The following is a 12,267-nucleotide window of genomic DNA, read 5'->3' on the forward strand; positions in this document are numbered from 1 at the left end:
ATCTGATTGTAGACAATATTCAGAATAATTCCCGCCCAAGCCATATGCAGAAAATGGGTGCGATTGAGTTGTGTTAGTAGTGTTTTGAAATATGCGGTTATAGTATGAGGTGTGAAATTTAAGAAACACGCTCAAAGCTGTTGACCAAATCACAACACACTGCTAGAGCCAATCAATAAGAGCACATTGCACTTTTTTCAGAAGGAGGGGCTTTATAGAGGTAGGAACTAAACTGGGGTGTGTTTCCCAAAATCATTGTTAGCCAACTATGGTTGCAAGTTTTGTTGTTATCAGCTTAGTTCCACAAGTCAGTGTTTCCCGAAACCATAGTTCCAACAAACATTCGAAAACTTGTGTGGTTGCAACAAAAGATCTTAAATTTTGGTTAGAAGCATAGATTTCTTGTTTGCATGGCATGTGGACTTAATAAATCTTTTGAGCAAAATAAGCATGCTGACATTTAGTACAATATAGCTTATTATTTTGAATATATACAAATGTAATTTTTGTCTTTTAAGTTTGTTAAGAGATTTAAAGCACCTTTTTTGAATAGTGTGCACATGTGGACGTGCTGTAATACGTAAGAATTAGCCTGTGATTGAATTAGAGGATGGATACCCAACCCGAGTACCCAACGGTACCCGACAGGGCGGGCTGGGTTTGGACATTTAGAAATGACGTCCGGGTTCGGATCGGGCTTGGTCACGTCAGCTCTAAGGCATTAAACCTTTTAAATTTAAAACGGCTTATTATGTAATTAGCCAATGGGCCTGTTTAACTTTGGTTTATTTTTGTGATTAAAATAAATGTAGAATATTACCCTAACATCCGTCTTGCTGTCTGCGGAAATTTGTTTATGTCGCTGTGACAACAACGTGCAATATGTGCGTGCATTTTGCCCGCGGCATCCTTGTCATTCCAGCCAGCAGAAGTAGCAACGAGTGCAACTTCAGCGCTGCTGGCAGGAGGACAGCCTTGAAGCCATCCACAGTTGATGCAATACTTTTTCTGCATAAAACCTCGATTAGCCTAAACTTTGATGGATAGATTATGTAAATAGATCCCATGTTGCAGTTTAGGAACCATACAGTTTGAGAAAAATGGTAAGAGTGACTTTCAGTTCAATAAGCATTTCAACTGTGTTAAGTTAATGTTTTGTTCTGTTAGCATTTTTACTAGATCTTTGTTCATTTCATTTCAGTTGGCTATTTGATGCCCCATGCGCGTGCTGATGGGCTGGTATGTAAACCTTTCAGAATTCCTTCCTACAGTTGCTTAAAAAAAGCAGGCTTTCCACACAAACAAACGTAGGTATGTGTTAGTATATGAGAAAAAAAAAGAAGGAAAAAAACAAAAACAAAAACAAAATCGGGCTTAGGTCGGGCTCGAACATAAATATCTTAATGCCTGTCGGGCTCGGGTCGGGTTCGGTGACTGCTCTGTCGGACGCAGGCCGGGCTCGGACAGAAAAATGCAGCCCGATCCGCCCTCTAGATTGAATCTGGAAATAAAGCAAAATAAGTGAGAAAAATAAAAATGAGTCCTCAGATGGCATGCCCATAATTTATAGGAAAAAAAAATCTAGCATAAATTCGATCTGAAAAGTATTAATTAAAAACAGTTACTCCACCACCAAGTGGTTGAACAACAATACAGTTTTGGGAAACAGTCGTCATTATCTAGTTGATTTCTTCAACGTCGTTTTACGGGAAACGCACCCCAGAGTGTTACTGACAGACTGGAAAGAGAGGTGCTGCAACAATGTAAAATATGTGAAAAATATGGTGCTTTTGAACATTCAAGCATGAAAATCTATTTTATTAGAGCCCAAACACAATCAAGACTTTGTAAAAGGGCATAATATGGGCTCTTTAACTTTACACCAATGATTTCAAACCAAGAAGAGCTTTCTATATTGACTCTGCGCATTTAACCAAAAAAGTAAACACTCTTATGTACTCAAATAGAATTGATTTCATTCACTTGTTTACAACTTTGCTTCACACAGGACATGTTGGTATTCAGCCAAAGTGATGCATCGGTGATTAAATGGAAATGTCATCAAAGACTTTAGGTCTGCTTCTTAGCAAACTCACAACCAAAATTTGAGATGGTATCCGATTCCAGACTCCACACTGGGTCACCTGCCACAATCAATATAAAGACAGACAGATAAAAAAAAAATACAGACTGGCGTTTTATCGGCTCCTATTTGTTTGGTGCATTGCTTTGACAAAGCAGTCCGAATTGGATTCCCTTTTTGTTGAGTAGGAAGGAGGTGGGATATGAGAAGAGGTGAGAGAAGGGAGGGGGCAGAAATCAGCAGAGGGAATCAGGAGAGCAGGATATGACTCAAGACAAAGTGCTTTAATCACCCACCGCAGCTCGGGCTAGGTGACTGCGTTTATCGTCAGAAAGCATCTGAAATACACGTAATCGTGGAGGTACGATTTATCACAGTGTGCTAGAGATCTATGTGGCTTTTTTGAGTGGCTACACTGACCTTGAGGAACACTTTGCAGATACATCTTCTCCTGGAGTGACAGGGGATGTCATGGGTATCTCTCATTTTTACATCCTGCAGAAAAAATAAATAAATAAATAAAATAAACCCAAAAGAATCTTAAAAACATTGTTCATCAAACTTATTTGGTCAATTAAGGTATATATACACGTCACCTTTAAACGACCAACCAGAACAACACTTTGATAATATATATATATTTTTTTAACTTCTTTCCAAGATTTTTATTTTCGATATATATATATATATGCCTCCACTCACTCAGAGATCTAGGGTGCTTTCACACCTGCCTCATTTAGTTTGGTTGAATCGTACTAGAGTTCGTTTCCCTCTTTGGTGCGGTTCGTTTGGTCAGGTCTGCGCACCAAAAGCGGAAAAAGCAGTTTTGGAATTACGCCATGGCAAATGAGTGATGTGGATGTTATCACGTGCCTGCGTTTTGGTTCGTTTCAACTGGTTCGGACCAAAGCAATCAGTGTGGTGTGAAAAGGAACCAAAAAAGCTGAAAAATGCAACAATGTATAAATGTTTGCCCTTGGTTCAGACCAAATGAACCGAACTAGAGATGTGAAAGCACCCTTACTTACTCAACTTTACTGAAGTTAGTAAATGCTGCACAATGGTATCACTCTTTAGAATGTCGGACACATAATGGTAATTAATATTTACATTTACATTTACATTTAGCAGACGCTTTTATCCAAAGCGACTTACAAAAAGGGGGAGAGTAATAGAAGCAACGAAAGACAAGGCCAACAACCTGTAAGAGCTGTAAGAAATCTCAATTAGCACAGTACACAATTTCTTTTTTTTTTTATGATTATCTAATATGATTAGCCTTTTGCTTGACTGTTATCAAACAGCAAAAAACGTGTTGCTAATGTTACACAAACCATGTTTCCGTTCCAAATCTCTGTCTGACAAAAAGGAGCATCCTTAGAAATGCTTTAAACAATAGTTTTTCATGTCAACAGAAAAATATACCAGGATAACCAGGCTTCTCTTGAGACTCCCCTGCTTCAGAGAATAGTTAATGATATGCTAAAGGCTGGCTGCACGTTGGCAACATGATTGGTTAGGTAGTTGTTATGTAAGGAACACTGGTGAATTTAAACATTTTTTTTTTTTTTTAGAGTTTTAAAGAGAAAATACTCAGCAATGGATGACTTATGAATTTGCACATGGTTTAACGAAGGACACCACGTAGGAATAACAACATTAAAAACTTGATTTTCACCACAGGGGGTCTATAAATGTTACCCAGCAACACAAACCAAAAAGTGACCCTTGAAAAAGAACATCTTTCAGCACAAGTAAAAACAACAACAACAACAACCTATAACCTTAAAGAGCAGGCGTGGGCAGAAAGCTCTCATTGGAAATGCAAGCACCGTGAAGTACTCCATGCTGCATATCTGAAAAGATCAGACTTCAGCTATCGGTAAGGAACCATTCTGATGGACATTAAAGCGAATCAGAGAACGCGAGTATTCTTAAGTGTCTATAATTCCGTGTGCTTCTATTTGAACAGCACTTCAAATAATTACTGCAGTCGTGGTGGCCTTTACCTAGCTTCAATTTCCTGCCTGGCTGCAGATGCTGTGAGAGATAGGCTGAGATAACGTACCATGGCTGGACAATACTGCTTCATAATCAAAAATGATCACATTAGCTCATTTTCTGGTCTACAATACATATGTAGCAGAATCGGTGGGATGCATGGAGGTGACGGAGGAATCAAGGGTCAAGAAATTTAATCAATAGGCATATAAAAACTAAATCCATTTTGTTTTTTAAACAGAAATGAATTATGTATTCTTTCTTTCTTTCTTTCTTTCTTTCTTTCTTTCTTTCTCTTTCTTTCTTTCTATATGTACAGCTCTTCATCTAAAAGTGCCTCAATGGCTTGAACTGCAGGGCTTAATATAAAAGAAACTGATGTTCTCTAGATAGAATGTGGCGTTATACTTCTTGCACCTACAGAGCTTATGCGCCAGATACATCTTTAGAAATTTGTGTTTGAACTTCCATTTTTATGTTAGCCCTGTATGCTTCTATGGCATCACTGTCAAAGAGTAATTAGCTGCTGAAGTGGATTTACTTATTGTAAAGTTGATGAAAGTTATCATGAGCATTGTATTGTTTGAAGCAGATGTCATAATAAATGTCAGTAGACCGGGAAGATTTTAAAATGAGCTGTTCATTCATAAATCCATAAGATAATGGGCCCTATTTTAAGGATCTGAGCGCATGCAGGTGCACTTTAGGACGTGTTCGAATCCACTTTAGCTTTGTTCAGCTTAAGGCCAACTCAACACTAATATATTTTCGTTTAAAAATGCATCTTTTTCTCTCTGTTTTTACTTTCCGTCCACACTGAAGACGGCATTTTTTATATTACATTGTGGGGACCAAATGTCCCCATAAGAATAGTAATAGCTGATAGTAGTCACTTTTCAACCGGCTCATTGAAAAATGAGCCGGTCCCCACTTTTCAAAATGCTTATAAATCATACAGGATACATTTTTTTGAGAAAGTAAAAATGCAGAATGTTTCCTGTGATGGGTAGGTTTAGGGGCAGGGGTAGTGTAGGGGGATAGAAAATACGGTTTGTACGGTATAAAAACCATTACCTCTATGGAGAGTCCCCACAAAGATAGTGAACCAGATGTTGTGTGTGTGTGTGTGTGTGTGTGTGTGTGTGTGTGTGTGTGTGTGTGTGTGTGTGTGTGTGTGTGTGTGTGTGTGTGTGTGTGTGTGTGTGTGTGTGTGTGTGTGTGTGTGTGTGTGTGTGTGTGTGTGTATTTTTATTTAAAAAATTATAAACACACAACCAACATATAGAAACCTTGATTCAAGGGGCACCAAGTAAAATCTTGCCTTGGGCAGCAAATTGGTCAGGGCTGGCCCTGAACAAGTAATAGTACTTTAAAGTCAATCCTAAATGTAACTGGAAGCCAGTGTAAAGACCTGAGGACTGGTGTGATAGGGTCATATTTTCTGGTTCTGCTCAGCGTTCTGTATGAGAAGACAAAGCATCAAATTCTTGCAATATTTTTCAGATGATAGTATGCCGATTTAGTTCTTGCTTTGATATGACTACTGAAACTCAGGTCTGACTCCAAAAAAATCACACCAAGATTCCTGACTTGATTTTTTTGTTATCAGACCTTTAGCCTCAAGATATGCGTTCACCTTGAGAGTTTCATCTTTTTCCCCAAATGTGGATCAACCAAAACGTAGCTTTTTAAAACAATCTCTCAAAAGTGGATACATTTGAAAATGCCGTCTTCACATCGTAGTGTGGACTGTGAAGATGGAGGTATTTGAAAACAATGACGCATGTTTAGTCATGTGACGCATATTGTACCATGCATGTTTATACCGTTATTGTGCCAGTTATGTGCCCTTCACTTTCACACATTTGCTAAAATATGCTACTTTGCACACTTCATAACAGTCCTGCAAAGATGACCAAACGTACTTGCATTTGCAGTCCTGCGGCAAAACACGAGTGGAATTACGCTTTAGACCAAACATGGTTGACAGAGTGCATCAGTCAACGGTGAGATATTTTGCTAAATAAAACTATTCTGCCAGAAGAATTGTCTAATAACTTTATGATGTCTGTATCATCTCTGTGAGCTTTAACTGAGGTTTTACACATGCGCAGTAAGCTGAAATTGGCGTTTACTGACGTTTCAGTGTGGATGAGTAACTTTTGGAAAACGTTAGTGTGGACGGAGAGCATTTTGAAAACGAAAACTCCTGACGTATTTCCTACTAAACCAAGCCATTTTTTTGAGTCTGGTGGGAGTGGGCTTGGACTGCAACATGCCCAGTTTTTTCTCCAGTCAGATAGCACTGATTTTAAAATGATTATTATTAATCTTTTTTTTTTTGTTGCCTTTCTACTGCAGAGGCAGTCAAGTTTTATTAAAAGCCCATTTAACCAGAAACTCCATTACGAATGTAAGAAATGGTTTGGGAAATATTCTGAATATAATGATTCAGTGAAGTTCAATTTGAACTCCATAAAATGGGAAGTGATGTGCTGGTAAGCGTGCATATTAAAAGTGGTAATCTCTGAATGAACTTTAATTAAAGCAGTAATGGTCCACAGCTTAAAGAAAAGCAAATAGGCAAATTGGTTAATCTGTTTAAATTACCGAATTTACTGATTAATAATTAATTGAATATTACACAATTTAGCCGTTCACTAAATTATTCAACAAAGAGACAAAACCAAATTTGCAGTGGATGATGAAGGACCACAGGACATGGTACTGCAAAATGGATGGCAAAAAGAGAAGAACATTTTTAGATTTCTTACCCCTGAATTCACAAATGTACCCTGAATCTACAAAACATAATTTATTCTGATGTTATTGTGTTGAGCATATGGCATAATTGAGTATGCCTACATTGTAGTATGTTGTTTGTTTTAGCTAATATTACTAAAATAAGCACAATTTAAAACAGCCTCTAAAATATGTTCAATATTTCTGGTTCATTGTGTACTTGACTTGCACAATGAACACTTCCTTGTACCATGGGCGATGAGAAACGTCCTATTTGTTTACACGATTTCAATTCAGAGTAATCCATGACACATTTAATTCAGCGCATAAATAGCCCATTTGTCTTCAGGAAACACGTTGTTCCATAAAATGTATTGAAGGAGCCTTAAATGGATCTGAGTAATACCCATGGCATGGAAATAAGAACTAATTATGATGAAAAGTCATGATTACATGTTCATAAATCCACAGAGGCAATTCTTTTCCCATGGCACTTTGCACCCACACATAGCACACGATTACTTCACATTAGTGTTTGTGCGGAGCATGAATCAAATACAGTGTCTTAAATCAAATTACACTGCAAAGATCATCCGATCACAACTGAATGTGCAAGAAACCCTGTGAGAACGTGAGAGCATATTAAATGCAGGGGTGCAAATAAGCTCTTCTGGTCTGTGACAGTGCAAGTCTCATTAGAATAACATGGTGTAAAGGATAACTGTTATACTGAGGATATTTCAGTACTGAATATATATAAAAAATCATCAAGGATACATTAAATTGATAGAAAGTTACAGTAAAACATTATTACAAAATCTTTTTCAAATAACTGTTGTTCTTTTGAACTTCATATATTCAACAAAGAATCCTGAAAAGATTTGTATGCTATCAACAATTTTAAATCAGCTGTTTTTAACATTGATAATAATACAAAATGCTTACTGAGCTTCAAATTAGCAAATTAGAATGATTTTTGAATGATCTTATGACACTGAAAACTGGAGTAATGTTGCTGAAATTTCAGCTTTGCCATCAAAGAAATACATTATTACATTTTAAAATATATTATAAAACAGAAACCAGTCATTTTAAATTGTAATAACATGTTACATTGTTGCTCTCATGTAGCATGCAGATAAAGACGAGGCTCTTGTCATTATATAAAAGCTGTGTCATTAAAGGGTTACTTCAGCGATTAGCATATGGCTTTGTATCAGTAGAAACCCTGGAGTATATTCAAATGATTGTGCTTTCCCCCTCATATCCCCTTGAGACAAGAGATTTATGCATTTTATTCTAGGAACAATTCCTCCCATGACGTAAATATTGTCGATTTGCGTCATGGGTGGAATTTTGGGCCAGAGGCTTAAGACTACAGCCAGCAGAGGAAGCCATTTCCACATGTTTTCAACTCGAGCGTGGGGGATGGGAGATCGCACTCACAGCTCAGCTCGCAGCCTCAGGCATTCGTGGAAACGGTGTGGGCGGAGGAGCAAAGTAAGTGTTTCAACTTCTCCAATTAATTCCTATGAAAGTTAAGCTTCCAAAGGCATGAACTGAAAACGTGCCTGACTGAACATGCGCTGCAAATCTATCCCGCGAGTGTGGTCACATTTACCTCAGCTCTCATGACAAGAGCTCATTCAGCTCATCACAAATGTATGTAATATGACTCCTGCAGTTTGCGCTGTGTGACATTCCCTCAGCGGCTAAATATTGAACAGTTACGTTCCGTTTTTAACTGTAGTGGCTTTTCTTTAACTGAACTGATTTTATGAAAATGAACGCGGTCGCGGTGGGAAAGTGAAAGTGATCCAGTCACAGTGATTCAGTAGTGGTGGCTTTGGGAGTGGCCTTGTAGGGCAGCGAAGCATTCTGGGAATTGTTGTCTTTCATGCCCATGAGACAAAAATACAATTTTCTGTCTTTTCTCAGTCTAGAAAGCACCGAATATTTTTTTTTTCTTAAAATTTCTACTACATTAATGACCCAGTTTAAATACGGATTAATCTTCCCAGCACTGAAGTACCCCTTTAAACACAAAGACAATACCTAAAACAAGAGCAGAACAAACAAAGGGCATATATATACACAGGATAATTATTAACTGAACAAGACACAGCTGCAAAACTCAATTGGTAACCATAGAAACAAACTATGGAGTAATGAGTAACCAAGGAAACTAAACAGAGCAGGAAAACAATAACAAACACAGTGGCTGCATCTGAAATCACATAGTTCCCTACTATATATAGAAAAACAAAAAACAGTATACGTGACAGAAGTAGTATGTCCGAGATTTACAGTACTCATAAAAAAATGAGTACCGGGGTCGGATCAGATGGCACAGACGTGAGCTTCTGACGGTGAAAGGATAGCGTGCTGTAGACTAGCGTTACTCCGTTAACGTCAGGCATTCACTCAAACTAAACTCGCGGTGATGATGAAACCAGTGTGGTACACGCATCAATCATCCATCAGCCTACAACTATGTTTTGCTTTTCCTATTTCTTCCATTGACATTCGATCAGTAGCCTACATGACACTATAGAAGTACCTACTTTTACTTCAGGCAGTGACTGGCAATGAGTTTGATCTTTAAAAGAGATCCAAAGTTTACTAATACTGAACTTCCCCAGCTGAAGATAATTATGCTCTGCTATGATTTTGTAGATGGACCGTTTTGAGAATACTTCTCTGTAGCGCCCCTTTTGACAACGTCCACTCGCTTTAGCCTCCTCACCCACAGGTTTTGCTGGATATATTTACTTTTTTCTGAAGGAAATCGATACAATCCTACACCTTTTGCTGTATATCTGACGGCGCAACCCCAAACACAACACGTTTTCATCATAGTTTCAACTTTAATCAACAACAATGTTTTTAACTATGTAACCGTTAACAGTAGCCAGCCGGATCTCTTCAGTTTGTCAATAGAAGCCGCTCGCGTTCTGCCACCCGAAAGTATCCTGGTGCCCATTGTTTACAAACATTCTGAAATGGTCTATATGATGGACACCTTACTTAACCGTGAGGTCACAGGAGAGGATTTGTGAATGGCAGTGAAGCAACTTAACTGGCGCTGGTAAGTCACATCATGATAATAACACCACACTGGCAAATGTGGTATGTCCAGATTACATTCATAATACACACACTTATACTATACTGTACTTTTTTTAGCGGTCATGAAGTAATTACTTCGTAATGAAGTGAATAAGGGGATCTATTATAATATTACTGCCCCTTAATCTGCACTCTTCCACCCATGGTGCTGACAGACTGTACCATATTAGCATGGTATCCACCCTCAGTCAGTCATGCACTGTCCACCATTTTCTCCGCGCTCAAGCAGCTGTAACAACAACAATGTCTTCTTGTAAGCAATGCAGCTAAACTGCCTGAAAGAGGGACAATTCAAGGCAGGTTTTGCTAAAAAATTTAAAGGTCAAGGATGGAGCAGTACCAACTATTTGTGATCCAGCTTATCCAGAAACGATACTGGTCACGGCAGTAATGAAAGTGAGAGAGACTTTATAATAGTTTATCTGAGTTGTTTTACGGATATAAAGTTTACCAGTTTATTAAGCACCCCTTTGTGCAATGAACAATAAACTTCATAAAATTCACCAGTCAATTTTTGCTCATTATTCGGACAGGGTCCTCTACAACAGGCTTGTACCAATAGTGGATAAAAGCAAGATGGCAACTTAAAGGTGCTCTATGTAGTATTTTTGCAGTAAAATATATAAAAAAAAACACTAGGCCAGTGTTATACATTTTGTTCAGTTGAGTACTTACAATATCCCAAATGTTTCCAACTATTTTTAAATTGAGAGAAAATTGCTATTTAAACCAAGGAGCTGGGATGTCTGAGGGAGTCGCCTGTCAATTGCGTCATATCAAGGGTAACGCAGTTACCCTCAGTTCCCGGTTTTAGTCTGCAGAAACGCTTTACTCTTACAAACGCATCCATAAATGTGATTTTTGCCAGAGTCCTATTTTCCATCAGCTGTGATGTGAAGACCACATGTCCCAAGATCCTGCATTCAAACTTGGCGTCATCAAACTACACCTTTGTTTTGAACAGCCGCCCTCTAGCGGACGGAAATGTTGCATAGTGCACCTTTAAGTTAAAACTGGAATTAAATAAAATTATACCTGCTCTATCTCCATGCAGCTTTTATTCTCTGGCTCTGTAGGCATTATTGTCTGAGTTCAAAATGATCTATTGTTGTTGCACAAGCTATTGAAGCGCCGCCCTCTTCCTGAGAGAACAGGCAGCGAACAGCAGCTCATTTGCATTTAAAGGGGCATACACAGAAATAATTGTGAGACGACCCCAAATAAAACTTAAACGTACATACTCTAGGGATATCAAAGACTTATTTTACGTCTAATAAAAGGGGCATAATATGTCCCCTTTAAATATTTTACTCCCATAAATTTTGTCTGAAAGGGAAAGTCCTACAAATGCATATGCAATAAGGTCAGCCGCAAAAATAAGTTTCTTTCTTTTCAGCGCTAATTTCTCAGTGTAAATGGACTGCATTTATATAGCGCTTTTAACAGACCCTATGGCCATCCAAAGCACTTTACATTTTGCCTCACATTCACCCATTCAGTCTCTCATTCACACACCGACGGCGATGTCAGCCATGTAAGGCGCCATCCAGCTCGTCGGGAGCAGCTGGGGTTAGGTGTCTTGCTCATGGACACTTCGACACTTGTTCAGGTGTAACCGGGGATCGAACCACCAACCTTCTGGTTTGTAGAGAACCTACATGAACCACTGAGCCACTGCCACCAAGATTCAGTGTCTTTATTAAATCCTGACAGAAGTTTTTTTTTTATGCCAAAAGGGGGTTTGCACTTGGAAAAGCTGTTAGTAAATCTGGCCCACTATGCTTTCAGGTGATTTTGGTCAAAATAGAAAATAATTAAAATGTAGTGTTTTGTATATTTTAAGTGTTTCGGGCAAGCTTTCTCCATAATTATTTGACTGATGCAACTCCAACTTGGAAAGAAAGGGCTAAAAGAAAGTAACAAGCAGCAACTCAAAATTACGATTACTCCAACACAACTTTTTGACTTGAACAAGCCAGACTGTACCATAAGTGTATATGTATTTTAGTCACAGTAAAATAAAAGTCAAGAAATCAGCTTTCTTTCACACTGTTTTTGTTGGATGTACTTCCAAATTTCAATATAAAACATTTGTGCAGGGGTCCAGTATGTTGAATTTTGTTTGATTGCCTGAAATGACTTTCCTCTTTTCCAGTTATGTTGAGCTTTGAACTTGGCTTGAGTCAGCCCCTTATCACCTTAAAGCCAGAGCTGCCATGTGCCTCAGTGTGCAGACAATGCCCCGAAGCGCTGTCCTCAGCCGCCAAGAACAAGATTACTATGCCAACCATTACATTACCCTGACTACAAAA

General features: G+C 38.4%; 1 long non-coding RNA gene across 1 annotated transcript in view; it reads right to left on the bottom strand.

Annotated features, from left to right (window-relative positions):
• Window positions 1–2,154: 2,154 nt before the first annotated feature.
• LOC137048445 (uncharacterized) overlaps window positions 2,155–12,267 on the bottom strand; it is an 88,071-nt gene continuing 77,958 nt past the window's right edge. Inside the window, exons 2-3 of the long non-coding RNA XR_010899406.1 lie at window positions 2,504–2,578; window positions 2,155–2,421 (exon numbers count right to left, since the gene is read on the bottom strand). This is a non-coding gene — a long non-coding RNA (uncharacterized lncRNA). The remainder of the gene's footprint in view (window positions 2,422–2,503; window positions 2,579–12,267) is intronic.

The sequence above is a fragment of the Pseudorasbora parva genome, chromosome 19, assembly GCF_024679245.1.
Source record: "Pseudorasbora parva isolate DD20220531a chromosome 19, ASM2467924v1, whole genome shotgun sequence".
NCBI classification, from domain to species: Eukaryota; Metazoa; Chordata; class Actinopteri; order Cypriniformes; family Gobionidae; genus Pseudorasbora; species Pseudorasbora parva.